This window comes from Natrix helvetica (assembly GCF_964273705.1).
Source record: "Natrix helvetica genome assembly, chromosome: 1".
In the NCBI taxonomy this organism is placed as follows: domain Eukaryota; kingdom Metazoa; phylum Chordata; class Lepidosauria; order Squamata; family Natricidae; genus Natrix; species Natrix helvetica.
The window spans coordinates 263,089,491-263,109,615 of NC_138548.1; the positions used below are offsets into that span (position 1 = coordinate 263,089,491).

The 20,125-nt window shown below is 42.4% G+C and overlaps 1 long non-coding RNA gene across 1 annotated transcript in view; it reads right to left on the minus strand.

The window, feature by feature from the left end:
- LOC309383747 overlaps window positions 1–15,332 on the minus strand; it is a 72,316-nt gene extending 56,984 nt beyond the window's left edge. Inside the window, exon 1 of the long non-coding RNA XR_014173912.1 lies at window positions 15,229–15,332. This is a non-coding gene — a long non-coding RNA (uncharacterized lncRNA). The remainder of the gene's footprint in view (window positions 1–15,228) is intronic.
- Between the last annotated feature and the right edge of the window lie 4,793 nt (window positions 15,333–20,125).

Consider the following 20,125-nt stretch of genomic DNA (forward strand, 5'->3'; position numbering starts at 1 on the left):
CCATTTTGCAGTTTCAAGTCAGTACTATAAGACCTCAACAAAGGTCCATGGGGTAGGAGAAACAAAATTGGAAGGCTTCCTTCAATTGTTCATATGAATATTTTTTAAAAGAAGAAAAGTTTCAGAGAAAAATCTGACTGACAAGAACTGTAGCTGAGACAAGCCTGTCATTATGTACTAGTTTTCCATCTGGTGCGAGGTAGAAGATGAGCAAGACAGAGTTTTATGCCAGCTGTGTTCTCTAATTGTGTGTGCAGAGCGAGTAGCAGAATGGATGTTATTATAGACTCTGTACAATGAGACAAAGCAATGAACATCTGGACTTCCAAATCAGTGAGACAAATGTTTGAAGACATGTTGGCATTTTTTTTCTTAAGGAGACAAGAAATATATTTTACTGTAAAAAATGTATGTTATTTGTGTGTAAAAGTGGAATTTTAAGTAGATTCATTATGTGCAGTCATGTGAAATCAGTAATAACTGTAATAGTTTATTTTCCCTACCAGTTGGAATTTATACTTGCTCAGCTTTGGTCACTATATGGACTTGTACATACAAAGAAGAATTTTAAAAAATGGATATTTATACATAACTGCAAATCTTTCAGTGGCCATCTGTGAATTTACATATATGAATTATGTTCCAGCACATAGATTTTCAATTTCTATTCAGAAAATTAGAGCTTGCAAAATTATTTGGCAGGTGCCTTGCTCTCGACTATATCATACTATTAGCTATGGCTCCTCCTGATCCTTGTTTAGTTTCTAAGATTCTGTAACAATGAGGTCACCTGAGATCAAGCAGTAGAGGAAGATGGGTGGTATGAAGCTGCTACAATTTTTCTCTTTATTTGGCTGGTCAAAAAAATCTTCCCAATGTAGGTTATTCTAAAGGGCTGCTACCTTACGTGGCAGAAGGTAAACAGGGTGATGACCATGGGGCTTTCGACATGAACCTAGGGGAAACAAGGAAGGGCTCCAGGCCAGACATGGAAAAGGAGTGAGATGATAAAAAATTGCTCATGAAATGTTTTAACAGTAGATTAGAAAAAATATTTCATGACAGAAGTAAAAAGGAGGAGGTGGCTATAAGATGTTCCTTTATTGAAGAGAAAGTCAAATCTTGCTGTTTCAAGTGCGGGACATTTCAGGAGTTTAAACTGACACCGCCTGAATGAATTGAAAAATTGAGAAAGAAATAGGAAAAATTTCACATAATCGACATGGAGTTCCATGCACTGTGTATATTATATTGGTTTAGAATATTAGTATGGAATAGAGCTAGAAGGGACTTTGGAGTTCTTCTAGTCCAGCCCCCTGCTCGAGCAGGAGAACCTATACAATCTACACAAATATCTCTCCCCCAAAAGAGTGATTGAATAAAACAAACTACATAGACATAAAAGGAAACAAAAAAAGAAGAAAGTAAAATCTGCACATTGACAAAATTTCTATCTGTCCACCACACTGCTTAGGTCTACAAATAAACTATGCAGATACATTATGATCCGTCAACCACACTGCTTAGGTCTACAAATAAACTATGCAGATACATTATGATCTCCTAAATTTGTGTGATGAACCTGATGTGTATGAAGGCTTAACACCAGCTACAAACCTGAAAGCTGTGTTTTCCCACTATTAACAGTTAACCAAAACAAAAAGGAATGAAATGGAATAGAATAGAACCTTGGAGGTTTTCTAGACCAACCCCCTTATCAAGCAGGGGAACCTATACTATTTCAGACGAGTGACTGTCTAGTCTCTTCTTAAAAACCTCTAGTGCTGCAGCACCCACACTTTCTGAAGGCAAGCTGTTCCATTGGTTAATGGTCCTCACTGTTAGGGAGTTTCTCCTTAATTCCAGGTTGCTTCTCTCTTTGATTAGTTTTCAACTATTGTTTCTTGTCCTACCCTCTGATGCTTCGGAGAATAAATGAAAAGAATGAAATGAAAGTTTGGATTGGGAGCTGACTAACTAAAAAAGGTCCCGCAAGAATGTGCAGGGGGGAAGATGAAAAAAATAAAATAAAACAGCTTGTCACTTTGACATATGTTTGCAAAAGGAAGCTTTATCACCTACAACTATTTAAAGCAAACGTTTGGATGACAAGGTGGCATGATCGTCAAAGAAGCCAGAACTGTTTTCAGTATTTTTCATATAGTATACTTATTTTTATGCAATGGTTTGAGGATGGGGGGGGGGGGGGTAGAGAGAGAGAGAGAAAGGGAATGAGTAGTCACAATTGAAACCTGATTGTGCTCAGTAAGGGATGAACATTCCTCCTAGTTTGGGAGAATAAGCAGTACAAAATGAGAGGTTCCTGGGATCTATTCTGCTGTGGTCTCTACAGCATTCCTTCCTTCTGACTGGCTTTTAACACAGACATACAGGTTGCAGGTGTCAGTTCGTAACTTCCAACCAGCTGAATGAAAAAAAAAATGGCAGTAGTTTCCCAAAGAGAGAAGAAGCTGTCTGGTTTGTAAGATGTTTTGGCTCTTTGGAAAAAGAAAACATATTTAACAGACACCACTGAAGCTATACCATTGCAGTATAAGCAGAACTGGGAATGGGAAGCCAGTGTTCCTCCACAACCACCAACCCCAAACATATTTTAGATGACTTCTAGTAGGAAAAGAATCACTTGCCATAAGCTCTGCTCATACAACCCTGGGTTCTATCAGAAAGCAGCACTCTGATTAAGCATATACAGTTTTCTCCTATAAGTAAAGGTAAAGGTTCCCTTCGCACATATGTGCTAGTCATTCCCAACTCTAGGGGGCAGTGCTCATTTCCATTTCAAAGCTGAACAGCCAGTGCTGTCTGAAGACATCTCTGTGATCATGTGGCCAGCATGACTAAATGCTGAAGGAGCAAGGAACACTGTTACCTTCCCACTAAACATGGTTCCTATTTTTCTACTTGCATTTTTACATGCTTTCTAACTGCTAGGTTGGCAGAAGCTGGAACAAGTAACGGGAGCTCACTCTGTTACGCGGTGCTAGGGGTTCAAACCGCCGAACTGCCGATCTTTCTGATCAATAAGCTTTTTCCTATATCTGTATATAAATTCTTTGGATTGCCACTATAACAAATTTATTCCATATAACCATCCTGTGCATTTTAATGGGACACCTGGAAAACTTGTTTTCTGTATATTTTTGCAGGATTTTCCCCCCCTGCCTTAAGGAAAAGAATGCATGAAAAAGAGGAGAAATGAGGGAGGTATCAAGACATCATAAACAGAATATTGGAATGCAATGGATGTTCAGACTGCACAATAAAATATATGCTGAACAGGCAGTGTTAACAAAAATGAGATGCATAGTAATAATAAGGCAGCATTTAAGGAAAATATGAAGAGGCATAAAGTAGCACTATGCCTGCTGATCTTTTTCTTTGTGAATGCACAAAGAACTTTTACATAAAGACCTAGCCACTGATTATAATTAGTTGAAAATTCACCACCACCACCCATCATGTAAATGCAAATTAATGAATTCTATGACAAAAAAAAGTCCTTGTCACCTCTTGAAAAAAAGAGCCAGGTTAATGAATTATTCTGTTAAAAAAAGATAGCCAAAATCTACCAAGGAAAGCTAGTACTTAACATCGGAGGAAATGAACAAACATCATTCAAAGCCAATAATAATATCCGAGTAGATTCTGTGCCATATAAAGGTTTCCACTGAATAAGATGAAGATGCTGTAAGCATAGATCTTGAAATCCTATTTCATTAACCTTAGAAGACTTCATGTAAGTATGCTAAAGCTTTTGCTATGCTTGTTTCTTAGACTTATGTTATATACTGTATTATAGCATTAATTCACCAGTGGAGTTGAGTTTAAAAAAGGAAACTGAACAAGCTAACATGTAGAAACAATTAGAAAATTTCAATGGTAGGTATAACTGAGAATGCCTATGGACAAAATCTCCAACAAACAATAAAATAAATGAATATTAGGTCCTGTATATGGTATAGGTACGTCATAAGCTTGGTACTAAATTCCTAAAAACAGAAATAATGTTGTCCAACTATGTCTTGAAAATTGTTTAGAAAAAGTTTTGGAATGTGCACTGAAGTCTGAAAAAAGATGGTTATTATAGAGAGATGCTTTGCTTGCATCTTCTACACATCCTGAGATACCTACATCAAACCATTGTCTACACAACTTAAAATTGAATCCTCCTCCCATATTTGTCCTGCGTTTGCAGCCCTGTTCATAGATGATAATTTTGAAAGATGTTGGAAAAGCAAAGAAAACCTTGATGAAGAGGAAGTAATTAAGAGTCCCTCCCTTCTTTTTGCTTAAAAACACTTTAAAATGCTGTAGATGACTTTATGGTGAAGTAGGATTTGGAGGACTTAGGGAATACTACTCCCCTTCCTCCAATTCCTGCCTTTCCTCCCAGAAAAATCAAGATAACAGGAAAGCAGATTTCTTTGTTTCTAGTCTCTTGCCAATCTGTTATGAGAGTTTGTTACTAACAATTTTCGACAAGAAAAAGGCAAGGCTATGGCAAAGTTCAAGATAGTTAAAAAAATATTCCTCTTGAATGGCATGCTTTCTCCTGTTTCTGAAATCTATTCTGCGATCTCATCACATGCCACCTCAGTTGTGTCAACTATCAAATTGGAAAGAAAGCTGATAAGGAGGAGAGCCTGTGGCTTAGTGGCTAAAATAACTGCCTAATATGTAATACAGCCCTGGTTCGAATCCCGGTAAGGGTATGGCTAGCTGATGAGAGCTAAATAGCTTGAAATGGATCTATACAACACAAATATAAAAAGGAACATTAAAAATAAAAATATGGTTTTCTGCCTGGATGGTCTTCTGTGATGAGCCGAATGACAGAAAGAGGGAGTACTGAGCTCCCTCCCATATTTGGGCATACCAGGGGTTGTAACATACACATACATACATACATACATACATACATACATACATATATATATATATATATATATATATATACGTCTTTGGTTGTTCGGGTTTTCTCCCGCGTAGAATTGGAAGTATCTTCACGACGTTTCGATGAAGTCTCATTCATCATCTTCAGGCTGGTGCTTCCGGCTTGGTGCTTCCAGGAAGCTCCACCAGCTTCCAGGAGCTTCCCTTTGCTCCTGGAAGCACCAAGCCGGAAGCACCAAGCCGGAAGCACCAAGCCAGAAGCACCAGCCTGAAGATGATGAATGAGACTTCATCGAAACGTCGTGAAGATACTTCCAATTCTACGCGGGAGAAAACCCGAACAACCAAAGACGTACATACAAACACCCGCGAAAACCTCAGAAAACATATATATATATATATATATATATATATATATATATATATATATATATATATATATATATATATATATATATATATATATACACACATAATTCCTTGTAGAATTCAGCTGTAGCACTAACATTTCATTTTCCATGATTGAAATGGTATTACAGACCTCCCAAAGTGTATTTGTAATTGCAGTAGGCAAATGCTTTATCATCATCATCTTGGGTCTGTATTCTAATATGAATTTTCAGTTCATGGCTATCTATCTTGAACTTTATCTCTGCATATTTTGCAGCGTGACATCTATATTTTTTCTAGTTTTGAAGAACAAACAGAAACGAGGTGCATTTACTCAGACATAACTTCTACTGCATTCAAGAATCTTTACTCCCAAGTGGATGCACATAAGATTGTCTAATTAAGTAATGGGCAAGATTTTGTTAACAATAAACCAAATTTATAGATGATAGTATGGATGAAAGTTGTTATATAGTGAACACATCACAATCATAATGTCATTTGCAGTTTACATTTTCATTGCAGATTCACTGACTATACTTTCCAAATTTGAATACATATTTTTCTATTTGGGAAAAAAAAAACATCTTGTAAAACACATTTTTTTGCAGCCAGAATTCGCCCTCCTAATTAACGCCTATCTCAAAATGTCAATAATATCCTGAATATAAGACTATCAAGCACTTCTATATTGTAAAAATATTTCATCAGATAGATATGTATTTCTTCCCTGACATACTGTCATTTAAAAAAAATCCTTTTCCTTTTAAAAATAGATAAAGGGCATTAACTTGATTGCCACAAAAGCTACTCATGTGTTCCCCTTTTCAAGTACTATTTTATGCCTCTCCTAATTCAAGTCACCATGGCTAATCTAGGTTTCCTCATGAATGAATGATATGGTTGGAGCCTTGGCCAGGTAAAACTACTGAGATGAACAGAATGCCCTCCCCATTCATTGGACGCTGTTGTCTATGGTCTTAAGCTGCAATTATAAACTGGCATCTGATTTCAATGAAGGATTCTGTCTGTGTACTGCTTGACTCATGCTTTGCAAAATACCAGTGAGGGATTATTCTAATACACTGGTACTCTTATCTTCTGGAGCTGCTATTAAACATATGTACAGTAATCCTTTTACATCTGTCTGGAAAAAAAAAGAGCTCTCAGTTAATTTCAGGTGGAAAAGTAATGTTGTTGCTAGGTCTGTCCCCAATGAAGGCATTACTTGTTTTCTGCTACTTTCTGCCAATAAGGTGTTTATGTGGCCAAATTTCCTTCTGCTTTTCTTATTTTGGAAGGAGTTCAGTGCAGCTTGACTACTGTAATATAATTTTCCATACACCAAGTAATTCTCCCAGGTGCTGACTGTGGACACTCTTTGCCAGTGCTTTGAATCAGTTTGGGATATTAAGAATTAGGTGAAATGGATAGGAATTCTACCAGTTACCCCTTCTAGCTCCAGTGACAGGAAGATTGTGTTGTAATTCACTCCAGCTGACAGGTTAGTGGCTTGTCTCACAAAGAACTTTTACATGAAGACATAGCCACAGGAGAAAGCAGGAAGGAAATCTCTCAATGACCATGAAAACCTCCCACTGCTTCACTTCCTAGTCTCCCTCTATCCCCCAGAATGATTAGCCAGACTATTTTTGAGCCAAGCCTCCTGGTCTTCCAGACCCTTGTTCAGAAGAAGTCTAAATGGCAGGTTACCAGTACAAGGCATCACTGCAGCAGTGACCTCTCACTCGGACATTTTGAAAGGCAGTCGGTGCCTTTCTCCGATTATTCTCACTTTAATTATTAGTGGTGGTTTGTTTTCCCAGCTGGCTGATAATTCTGTGTGGGAGAAGAAACAAAGTAAGAGGAATCCACTATTCCCTGCCTTTCAGCTGTCCTGTAGCAACGCTGCAAGGACAAGACCATTGGCAAGCCTTTTCCTGAGGCAGACAACAGCCCAGCCATCAGGGAATGCAAATTATGCCAGCATATTTTTCTGCCAACTCAAGGACTGAGGGAATACACATTAATGCAGCTCTCAAAGTCTTTGAGAAAGATACCTAGTTAATTGCACCTGTCTTTTCACAAAAGGAAAAAGCAGTCCAACTTGTCAGAAGCAGCACAGTGGGGAGCAACAGAGAATTGCAGATCAAAATAGAGACAGAACTGGTGAGAGAACACCCAGTTGTTTTGAATGAATTCAAGTCTCCTGGACCAGGTGGATTGCAACTCAAGGTGTTAAAAGAATTTTTGAGAAATTCTGGAGAAAAGCTGGAAGACTACAGAAGAGTCACATTGTTCCAATATTTTTTAAAAGGAAAAACGTAGATCCAGGAAACTACATACAAATCAGCTTGTTATCAATAGCAGGAAGAATCCTAAAAAATAAAATAAAACCAAACAGTAGGTTTGCTAGCACCTTAAAAAGGAACAATGGGATTAATAGGTGTTGGACAAATCTCATTGCTCTTTTTGACATATGACTAGATTTTTGGGAATGCTGTGAGCGTCATGTCTTAAACTTCACTAAATAATTTGCTCATGTAGATCAGTTTTCTTCTTCACAAACTGAAACAATGTGGGATGGATAGTCCTATTATCAAATGATTTCATAGTTGGCTGCTAAACCACAGCCAACATGTGGTCCATAATGTGTCTGTGTTCACATGGAGAAAGGTATGCAGTCGGCTATCTCAGAGTTTGGTCCTGGGCCCATAACATTTTAATGAATGACTTAGATGAAGGAATAGAAGAGATGATACAAAGTTGGGGATAATTGCTAATATTCTAGATGACAGGATCAAAATTGAAGAGGATCTTGGTACACTGGGACATTGAGCCTTGTCCCACAAAAATTGTTCAATGGTTAAAATGTAAGGTGGACAGGAAAAAATGCACAAGTACAAGATAGGTTTTGCATACAAATTTGTGAGAACAATCTAGGTATCTAGGCAGACCACAGATTAACCATTCAGCAACATGCCACATCTGTCAAAAAAGCTAATGCAGTTTGGGGCTGCATCAATGGAAGTATAGAGGTCAAGATGATGGGAAGTGATAATATTGTTCTAAGCTGTCCCAAAGCTGCTTTTTCAGGAGGCAACTGGACTTTCTTGTTTTTTTCTTTTGAAGATATTTCACTTCTCATTCAAGAAGCATCTTCAGCTCTGACAGGATAGTGGAAAATGGAAGGATTTATATTCCTTGCAGACAGCTGGTAATTTGCATCCTTTTAGAGCAGTGGTTCTCAACTGCTCTAAGGGGGTCTCAAAGGACCCCTTTGGGGGGTCAAATGACCCTTTCACAGGGGTAGCCTAAGACCATTGGAAAACACATATTTTCGATGGTCTTAGGAACTGAGACACCAATTTTATGACTGGGGTCACCACAATATGAGGAACTGTATTAAAGGATCGCGGCATTGGGAAGGTTGAGAACCACTGTTTTAGAGAGTTGTTGAAGCACTTGGAGGTTTATCTGTGTCCTCAGGATCACCTGAGTGTAATGTATCCTGGTTCCTGTAGTCTGCAATTTTTCCTCTGGAAATCCATTCCTACTCCCACACCATTCAAAGGGTGTTCATCCCAAATTGTATAGCTAAACATCTGTAGAGATTCTCTGTCATCCAACTCATGGTTGTCCCATAGGTACTTTTTCAGGAGGCAACTGGACTTTCTTGTTTTTTTTCTTTTGAAGATGTTTCATTTCTCATCCAGGAAGGTTCTTCAGTTCTGACAAGTGCAGAAGCTATACTGGTCAAATTGAAGCTGAAAAAGGTTGTCCAATTCTGGTGCCACAATAGAAAAAGATCACAAAAGAACTGGAGAAAAGCAGGTAAGAATGACAAAGATAGTAAGGGGCTTGGAGACTAAATTCTGTGAGGAGCAGCTAAGGAATGTAACATATTTAGTCTAAAAAATAGAAGACACCCTGGGATCTGCAATGTGAGAGTTGTTTCATGGCAATAACATTCAGCATCCTAGTCATCTGTACAAGGGATGATGAATTAAAGAATGATGAAGCTTGTGGCAGATTTTCTGACATATCACTGTTTGGAAATCAGCAGGATTTATAAGATGCCTAGGGTGAATCATCCAGGAGTATGCTGTGAAATGTTTAAGAACAAACTCTATTGGCACTGCTGTGCTGAGGTCCTAGCTACAAACATCTGATTGGCAGGTTAGGCATCTAAACTCACATCTGTATTCAACTGCTTTACAATACAATACAATACAATACAATAGTAGAGTTGGAAGGGACCTTTGAGGTCTTCTAGTCCAACCCCCTGCCTAGGCAGGAAACCCTATACCATTCCAGACAAATGGCTATCCAACATCTTCTTAAAGACTTCCAGTGTTGGGGCATTCACAACTTCTGGAGGCAAGCTGTTCCACTGATTAAGTGGAACAGCTTGCCTCCACTGATTTAACAAAATTCAAGAAAATTTAACAATTGTATCTTATGGGTTAGTGCAAGCCATCTGTATCGTAGAATTGCCCCTATCCCTTGCAGTGGTCAGCAGAAGTAACTAACTATATGCTTACCAACAAGCAATCTCACTATGGCAAAATATTAACTAGCCCAAAATATTAATCTCCCCAAGATGCAGCTTCAAAGTCATTTGGGCAGGAATGGAATATAGTTGCATGCCAACCTACATTTGAAGTGGCCGTTTAAAAAACAGCCACTTCGAATTCAAATTCTTCTTTGAATTTGATTGGACATGAAGGGGACAACAATAGAAGAGAAAGTTAGACTTGGGCAGTTTTTTATGTGTAATTTTCAGTTCTGGCTTTGCATTATTGTAATTCACTTCTAGTAAACTATACCTTTGTCAACAAATGGAGTAAAGACCATTCTCACTTAGAGGTTCAAGCTGAGGCAGGCCTTACAACACAGTGTTGTAGTCTCGAATGAGGAGACGGAGACGAATATAACGTAACGTTGTTTATTGTAACAAGAACTGACAGGAACACAAACTAGTCGTCTGACAGCTATTTATACCAGGAGCTGTCAGACGACGAACCAATAGGGACAAAGTATTTCTCCCGCCGGCTGGCCGGTGCGCCTGGGCCAATCAGAGGAGCCCTACTCTCGACTGCCCTCTGCTGGCCAGGCTCACCGGTACACAACACCCCTTTCCCCTGGATTGCGCAGGCGTAATCGTCTAAGTACGACGGACGCCTGCGCACGCGCTGGGATCGTCTCAAAGAAGATGGCGCCTCGCCCAGGGGGGATGGAGTGTCGGCTCCGCTCTTGTGGCGAACAGGCCTGGCAGCGTCCTGGATGGGTCTTCCTCCCGGCAATGCACCAACGGCCAATGGTAAGTGAGCCAGCGCACCGGGAGGGGCTGTTGCGAGGTCGGAGCTAGTGGCGTGTGGACGGTCGAGCCGGCAGGCGGCGTCGTTAGGGCCTGGTTGCTTTTCTGCAGGTGTGTTGTGTTCAGGTCCCTCCGGTCGCCGACGCAACTGGCTTATGTGCCGCCGCCAATGTCTGCCATCATCGAGGAGGACCCTGTAAGAACAGGGCCCCGTGATGTCAGTCACTCTGCCAGGTAGCCACTTTGGCTCGCCGGTGTAATTGCGAGCAAATATCCCCTCACCCACCAGAAAAGACCTGGGAGGGGGAGGAACGGCAGGGAAGGAAGGGTGGTAGAGAGGGTGGAAACGGTCTAGGAGGGAACGAATACGACGACCAAGCAATAGCTCTGCAGGGCTTTTGCCCGTGGCGGGGCAAGGGGTGGAGTGCTGGGAGCGGAGGTAGGTGGAGATGCGGGACGGCCAGGGAAGGGTGGCCATACGGGCCAGGGCTTCTTTAGCGGAACGAACCGCACGTTCGGCAAGGCCGTTGCCCGCAGGGTGGTAGGGGGCAACCGGGGCATGGCGGATGCCCAGGGAGGCAAGGTAGGACTGGAATTCGGTGGAGGAAAATTGGGGCCCGTTATCGGAAACGATAACGTCCGGAAGGCCATGGGTGTTAAATAGGGAGTCTAAGATGCGGATAGTGGCCGAAGAGGTTGAGCTGGGCATAGGAAACAGCTCAACCCACTTCGACCAGGCATCCACCAGGAGGAAGAAGAGGCGGCCCTCAATGGGCCCCATGAAGTCGACATGGAGTCGGCTCCACGGGCCCATAGGGAGTTCCCACTCCCTAGGTGGGGAAGAAGGTGGCGCGGAGCGCACCTGCTGGCAAGGGGTGCAACGTTGGACGTAGGCGGCGATGTCCGCATCCATGGACGGCCACCAGACATAGCCGCGGCCGAGGCTTTTCATCCGGACTATGCCAGGGTGGCCGTCATGGAGGCGAGACAGGACAGCTGGCCGCAGGGAAGAGGGGACAACCACGCGGTTGCCCCACAGGAGGCAATCCTGCATGATGGATAGCTCCAGGCGGCGGCGGAAAAAGGGGGAGAGTTGGGGATCATTGGAGGCTGCAGACCAGCCCCGAGTGACAGCGGTCATGGCATGGTGCAGGATGGGGTCAGTTCGGGAGGCCTGAGCGATGTCCAAAATGGACATCGGTAGGGAGAGGTCGGCAGCCCATTAGGTCTATGACATTTCCCTGATAGTCGCGCAAGCGGCAGTCAGGGGGTTGTAAATGGTGAGGTTTGACCCAGGGTAGTAAGGAGCTAAGGGTGGCCCATGACATTACGGATCGGGCCGACCCTGTGTCCACCTCCATAGGGCAGGGAACCCCCTCAATGGAGATTTGGAGGTGCAGCTTACCTCGGCCCTCCAAAGTTGAGGAGGCCGAGTCTACAAGCCATTCAGGGTAGGCTTCAGCTGGGTCCCCCACGGAGAGGGAGTGCTGACGGCGGAAAGCCATAGAAGGTGGCTGACGGGGCGGAGGAGGCTGAGGTAGAGGGCTGCGGCGGTCCTGTTGGCCGGAACGGCAAACTGCAGCGAGGTGGCCCTTCCTGCCGCATTGGTGGCAGAGGGCTTGCCGGAACCTGCATTGGGAGCGTTGGTGGCGGCCGCCACAACTGAGGCACTGGCGTCCATCCCGGGTGGAGAGGGTTTGGAGGCAGTCGGCGGTTTGGTCTACCTCAGCGTGGAACGTAGAAGCGGTAGATGGAGCGTAGGCAGAAGAAGGTGCCGCGTAGGGAGCGGGCGGCAAGTAAGCGGCATGCGGGTGCTGACTGAGGTGGCTGAAATCTGGTGTGGATTGATCAGCCATTTCATAAGCCCTGGCATCATCGACCGCGATCTTCAAGGTTAACTCAGGTCTAGCTAGAATGCGGCGATGGAGTTTAATGTCTCGGAGCCCATAGATAAATTGCTCTAGCAGCGCGTCTTCCAAGTCACTGAATTCACAGAGACTTGCCTCAGCGCGGAGAGCGGCCACGTACTGGGCAATGGTTTGGCCCTCCTTTTGAATGCACCGGCGGAAATATTGCCGCCGGGCGAAACGAGACGGGGCGGGCTCGTAGTGTTGCTTGAGGCGAGCCAGGAGTTCGTCCCAGGGCAGCGAATTGGCAGGATCGGGAGCAGCGAGAGCCCTCGCAGTGGCGAACATCTCCCTCCCGCAGTAGTTCAAGAAGATGCCGCGCTTTCGTTCCTGGGAGAGGCTGACGAGATCGTGGGCTATGAGGAAGCAATCGAACCTCTCGAGAAAAGCTTCCCAAGCCTCAGCCTCTGGCCGGAACGGCGAAAAGGCAGCGTTAGAAGCCATTGGAGGCACGGTGTAGGGGTCCACGTCGCCCGTCCTCGTCGCCAGTGTTGTAGTCTCGAATGAGGAGACGGAGACGAATATAACGTAACGTTGTTTATTGTAACAAGAACTGACAGGAACACAAACTAGTCGTCTGACAGCTATTTATACCAGGAGCTGTCAGACGACGAACCAATAGGGACAAAGTATTTCTCCCGCCGGCTGGCCGGTGCGCCTGGGCCAATCAGAGGAGCCCTACTCTCGACTGCCCTCTGCTGGCCAGGCTCACCGGTACACAACACTTACAAGCCGGGAATTTATCCTCAAGCCCCACAATGTAATCTAGGATTTCAGAAAAAGAAACTACTGGGCAAAAATATGAACTGATTTCATAGCTTGTTCCATAGTGATCAACTCTCTGTAGAACATAGTCTTTGGTAATAGATTTCACCCAGGACCAGTGGTGGGATTCAAATTTTTTACTACCAGTTCTGTGGGCATGGCTTGGTGGGTGTGGCTTGGTGGGCATGGCAGGGGAAAGGTACTGTAAAATCTCCATTCCCTCCCCACTCCAGGGAAGGTTACTGCAAAATCCCCATTTTTTCCTGATCAGCTGGGACTCGGGAGGCAGAGAATAGATGAGGGTGGGGCCAGTCAGAGGTGGTATTTACCAGTTCTCTGAACTACTCAAAATTCCCATTACCGGTTTTCCAGAACTGGTGAGAACCTGTTGAATACCACCTTTGCCCAGGACCATCACTTCTCCTTGATGACCCTGGGAATTTTAACTGATATAAATCTTCAAAAGGCTCCCCCTTCCATCTCACTCAGTCAGGTCATACATTCTGCTGCTTATTCTGTAATCAAGTCATTATTCTGTAATCAAGACAATTATGTTAGAAAGGGACAAACACCAAATTGGCTGTTCCTTCTTCCCTTTAATTCAGTTAAATGAATTAAGTAAGGGTGAAGATAAAGCTTTTACCTGTACAGTTGTATCTGACTCAAAAAGTGTGCTGATCTCCGTTTCTTAGCTCAGGGAGCCAGCATTGCCTGAAGACATTTCCATGGTCATATGGCCAACATTACTATAAGCCAAAGGCACATAGAATGCTGTTAAGTGGCATCTATTTATCTACTTGCATTTGCATGTTTTCAAACTGTTGGGTGGACAGAAGTTGGGACAAGGAATGGGAGCTCAACCCATTGCACAGTGCTCAAATCTCAAACCTGGGCTATCAGCTTTCCAGCTGACAAGCTCAGTGTCTTTAATTGCCATCACACCTCCTTTATGAATTAAGTAGAACAGCATGAATATCAATATAGCATGAACCTTACAATTAGATTATATAATTTGCTATGAATTAATGCCAAACAAAAGAAACAACAAATGTATCCAATATAAATAGGTGGAGCAATAGCAACAAAGCCATTCTGAATTTCTAATTTGTATCATAGAATGGATGCAAAAGGAAAATTATTAATGTCACATACTTGTAGTTTAACACAAGATAGTCTGTGTCTATACATAGAAAACTTGTTTCTGTGTTTTGCATATTCTGCAATGGATAGTTGGATATGTTGAGGTATATATGAAGAGAGCATTCTTTACCAACCAACTTGGCATCTAGGCAATGTAGGAAAGAATTATGAGAATAGTGAACATTCTTATAATATTCAACTCACTATATGCTTTATAATTCTACTTAATAGTAAAGGTTTGAAACTCAGCATAATCCCTTACTGTCTTGTTAGCACCACAAAACTGACTCAAGATCCAAGTCTTTTATAAGCAGTTTGACTACCATTCAATAGGTAAGTAGACATGTTTGATTTAGTTGTGCTAGTTTAAAAGTGTGTTATCTGACAGGCTGAATACAATACAATACAATACAATACAATACAATACAATACAATAGTAGAGTTGGAAGGGACCTTGGAGGTCTTCTAGTCCAACCCCCTGCCTAGGCAGGAAACCCTATACCGTTCCAGACAAATGGCTATCCAACATCTTCTTAAAGACTTCCAGTGTTGGGGCATTCACAACTTCTGGAGCCAAGCTGTTCCACTGATTAATTGTTCTAACTGTCAGGAAATTTCTCCTCAGTTCTAAGTTGATTCTCTCCTTGATTAGTTTCTACCCATCGCTTCTTGTTCTACTCTCAGGTCCCTTGGAGAATAGTTTGACTTTCTCTTCTTTGTGGCAACCCCTGAGATATTGGAACACTGCTAGCATGTCTCCTCTAGTCCTTCTTTTCATTAAACTAGACATACCCTGTTCCTGCTGTGATGACTTGGCATAATATAAAGGCAGACAGCAAGGAGCTTGAACTAGAGGCTAGTCTTTATTCAGCGGCAGCTATCTTAGAAAACTACCTTCTGCCCTAGCTGACATCATTAAAAAGGTTAACTGTTTCCTAACCTTCTTAAAGAGCTAGGCATAACAATTGAACTTGAAATATAACATAAAACATACACATCATTACATCTCCCTTCTTAAGTATAAAACATCTAATATGATACAAAGTCTTTCCATATTTTTGGTTTAGTAGCTCGACCATAGTGAGAGAAAGTTACCGCTGTCTCATCATCAGTAAAATTGCTGTCAGGTTGTGAGTCAGTCCCGGCATTGTCACATGCTGATATGCTTACATTATCCTTGGCGTTCTCGGTACGCTGTATATCCATCCGTGTTCGGGAATTCTGTGCCATCATATGCTTGCACTTCATTTTCCTTGTTGTTTACTTCTTCCAACACAGTATCAGCAGCAGTGTCTGGACAAAGATGACACCTGTTTCTTCTCAATTGCTGTCCACATTTGGTTTCAACTACATATGGTTTTGGTGAATTGCCTTCCCTGACAATTTGAGCAGGTTCCCATGTTCTCCCAGTGACTCTGTGTCTCACAGCTTGCCCAGCACACAGTGGGTGAAGAGACTTGGTAGATTTATCAAAATACAGTTTTTGCTTTCTCATATTTATGTTCCTCTGAGCTGTTACCCACTCATGTGGGATGGAACGAGGCTGCAATTTATGCAGAGCAGTAGGCACTGTAGTCCTCATTGTTCTCCCCATTAGCAGCTGCGTTGGTGACCATAAGTCCTCAATGGGTGTTGCACAATAGTTTAATAGGCCTAAATACACATCCTGATGATTGTGCTTTCTGTATAATGGATTTGGCTATGCCAACATACTTCTCTGCTAGACCATTGGCCTGTGGGTAATAAGGGCTTGTGGGTTTGTGGTTGATACCCCATTCACGCAGGAAACACTGGAATTCAGCACATGTGAATTGTGGCCCATTGTCAGACACAAGTTCTTCACACGCTCCATGTCTTGAAAGTATTGTCTTAAAAGCCCATATGACTGTTGACACTTTTAGACTTCCCAGCTGCACTAGTTCAAAGTATTTGCTATAGTAGTCTAATCTCATCAGGTAGTGGATGTCTTCAAAATGAAAAATATCTGTAGCCAATCTCTGCCATGCCCATGAAAGAGCATTCCATGGTGTAAGAGGTTCTTTCGCATTGTTTTTTTGAAATGTCTGGCAGGTGTCACACTTCTTTACAAGTGTTTCAATATCAGAGTCCAGATGAGACCAGTAGACCACCTCCCGTGCTCTGCGCTTACACAGAGTAATGCCCAAATGTCTCTGGTGAAATTGTTCCATTACTTCTGCCTGCTATGACTTAGGAACAAGGATACGGTCACCATTGCACATGACACGACTTAGTTTCTCTAGTACTTTGTCCTGTTTGATGTCTTGTCTTATTTTCTCCAGCAGTACATCTGATATTGGCATGTTCACTAGTACTGTATATTCCTGCTCTTCCAACTCAAGTCATCCCTGGCTTCATATCCTTGTGGAAGCACCCTTGACAGGCAATCTGCCATTGGAATTTCCTTCCCAGGCTTATACTTCACTGTGAAATCATACGGCTGTAATTTCATAACCATTCGTTGCAAGCGTGGAGGTGTAGAAGCTAGTAGTTTTTGTAGTATGTACTCCAACGGCTTGTGGTCAGTTTCTACAACTACTGGGTGACCATATAAGTACTGATGAAATTTCTCACATCCAATGGCCAGCATCTCTTTCTCAATTTGAGCATAATTAGCTTGTGTCGTGGTCAGTGCACGTGAAGCATATGCCACAGGATGTCCTTGTTGAGTCAGTACAGCACCTAGCCCAAACTGGGATGCATCCACTTGAAGCACGGTGTCAGCATTTGCGTCAAAGTATTTCAGTATTGGCCCTGGATGTTTAGTGATCAGTTTCTTCACTTCATCAAAAGTCATTTCCATGTTCGCATCCCAACACCAAATGGCATCCTTCTGCACCAATGCACATAATGGTGCTGTCTGTTGAGCGAGGCCCTTAGAGAATTTAGATAGATAGTTGAAAATACCCAATGATGTCTCCAGTTCCTTTCTGAAGGCGGAGCCTTCATGTTAAGAACTGCTGTGATCTTCTTTGGATCAGGCTTCAAGCCCTCTTTGATTAGTAGGTGTCCAAAGTATGTGACTTCTCCTACCCCAATTTGCATTTTATTTGGATTGAGTTTAAGATTTCTCTCACAACATCGATTTAGCAATGCAGTAAGGTTTCTGTCATGCTCTACTTGATCCTTTCCATAAACCAACAAATCATCAACTATTACTTCAACACTCTGTAGACCAGCAATCAGTTCATGTGATTTCTTTTGAAATATCTCCTGTGCCGATACTATACTGAAGGGCACCCTTGTGAAGCGACATCGTCCTGCAGGGGAGTTGAAAGTAGTGAGGTAACTGCTAGCTTCATCAAGACACAATTGCCAGTAACCAGACTGGGTATCTAATACACTGAACACTGTTGCTCCTACTAGCTTGTGTGCTATGTCCTCCATGGTGGGGAGTTTGTAGTGTTCTCTCATTATTACTTTGTTCAAATCACTTAGGTCAATGCATATGCGAATTGCACCTGTATTCTTCTTCTCCACCACAACCATAGAACTGATCCATTCCGATGGTTCAGTGACCTTCTTTACTACTCCCAACTTCTCCATCCTAGTGAATTCCTGTCTAACTTTATCCACAAGAGTTAGAGGTATTTTCCTTGGGGCATGGATGACAGGCTGTGCACCCTCTTTTATACGTATGTGGCTTATGCCTGGAAGGCACCCCAGGCTCTTGAATAGATCATGGTATTCATGTTTAATATCAGCTTCCATCAGACCTCTATGCCCACCATCCACAGTGATTATAATCTTCACAAGTCCAATCTCTTTACTTGTTTTGAGACCTAGCATGGCTGGGGCTTGCATTTGTAAAACTCTTTCAGATCTCTTGTAGGCACATTTTACCTGACAGCGACCCATCACTTTCAGCTTTTCACCACCATATCCCATTAATTTCGGTAGGTCCAGAGTCTCTAATGGGGATTCATTCCTGAGGTGTTACAGATACATGTGGCTTGGCACACAATTTACTTGTGCTCCAGTGTCTATTTTGAATGTGACTGGAGTTTTGTTGGCTCCTATCTGTAATGTTACCTTGGCTTCATCTGCAGACTGATGTGCTTTCTGTATCACTGCAAAATATATTGGGGAGCAGTCCGAGTCTGACCCTGCATTGTCATCATTGTCCTCTATGGTGTGAACAGCTCGTATTTGTGGCCTTCCGGTTTCCGAAGAGTGTTTACACAAAGTATCCTCTTTTCTTGCATTTGTTACATCCTGCCCCCTTGCAGGACAGACACTGTTTTTGTGGTGCATATTTCCACAATATTCACAAGCTGCTTCTCTGTTACTTGCTCCAGTGCCATAGGTGCCTTTTGTTCCTTTGTGTGCCTTTTCTTGACCATATCTACTGCTTTGAGTTTCTATAGCATTGATCTTGTGCTATGTTCCTTCCAGTATCTGCATGTCCTTTCTTGATATTTCATATGTTCTGGCAATCCTTATGGCTTTCTCAAGATTTAAGTCTTCTTCCTGCAGCAGTTTTTCCTGAACTTCCTTAAACTTACTGCCCATCAGAATATGATCTTTAATCATATCTCCAGCATCATAAAAAGCACAGTGTTTGGCAAGCAAGTGCAGCTGGATCACCCATTCATCCACAGATTCACCTCCACACTGGTTTCTATCATAAAACAATTTTCTCTGCACTGTGGAGTTTTTTCTCAGGTTGCCGTATGCTTCAAACTTTGCAAACAGTACCTCTGTTTTCTTTTTGTCCTCTGCAGTGATCTACCCACTTGCTTGCCAGGCTCTGCACACATCGTGTCCTTCCTGTCCCACACATATGAAAAAGTGTGCTGCTTTCTGCTAATTAGTCCATTTGTCTGCATCAAGTCCTGCAAACACAAGCTCTATCAGCTCCCTCCATTTTGACCAGTTTTCAGATATGTTCCCTGACTCCAAATCCAGGGAAGGAATGTTCTTTGTGTTGCTGTTTGCTGCCGTGACTCTTCTCACCCCACTCCAGGTACCATAAACTCTTGGCATAATATAAAGGCAGACTGCAAGGAGCTTGAACTAGAGGCTAGTCTTTATTCAGCGGCAGCCATCTTAGAAATCGACCTTCTGCCCTAGCTGACATCATTTAAAAAGTTAACTGTTTTTTAAAGAGCTAGGCATAACAATTGAACTTGGAATATAACATAAAACATACACATCATTACACCTGCAACCGTTCTTCATATGTTTTAGTTTCCAGTCCCCTAATCATCTTTGTAGCTCTTCTCTGCACTCTTTCTAGAGTCTCCGCATCTTTTTTACATCGTGGCGACCAGAACTGAATGCAGTATTCCAAGTGTGGCCTTACCAAGGCATTATAAAGTGGTATTAACACTTCACGTGATATTGAATACAGAATGCCTAATTAGATCATGCTACTGCATTTATGATAATGAATGCTGCATTTGCAAAACTTGAAGCTTCACAGTAAGCAGACATTTAATTTTTCAAGGCTATTTCTGACAGGTAACATTTTTTATCTTCCATATACATTTGTATAGGAATACTGTTTGTGTGCCTGACTCACATTTATAATTTTAACTTTGGGATCTTGGAGTATGACCAGGATGTTCTGACAGGTTGTGCAGAACCAGTAGTGGAAATTTTGAGTAGTTCGGAGAACTGGAAAATACCACCTCTGGCCACCAAGCCACACCCACAGAACCAGTAGTAT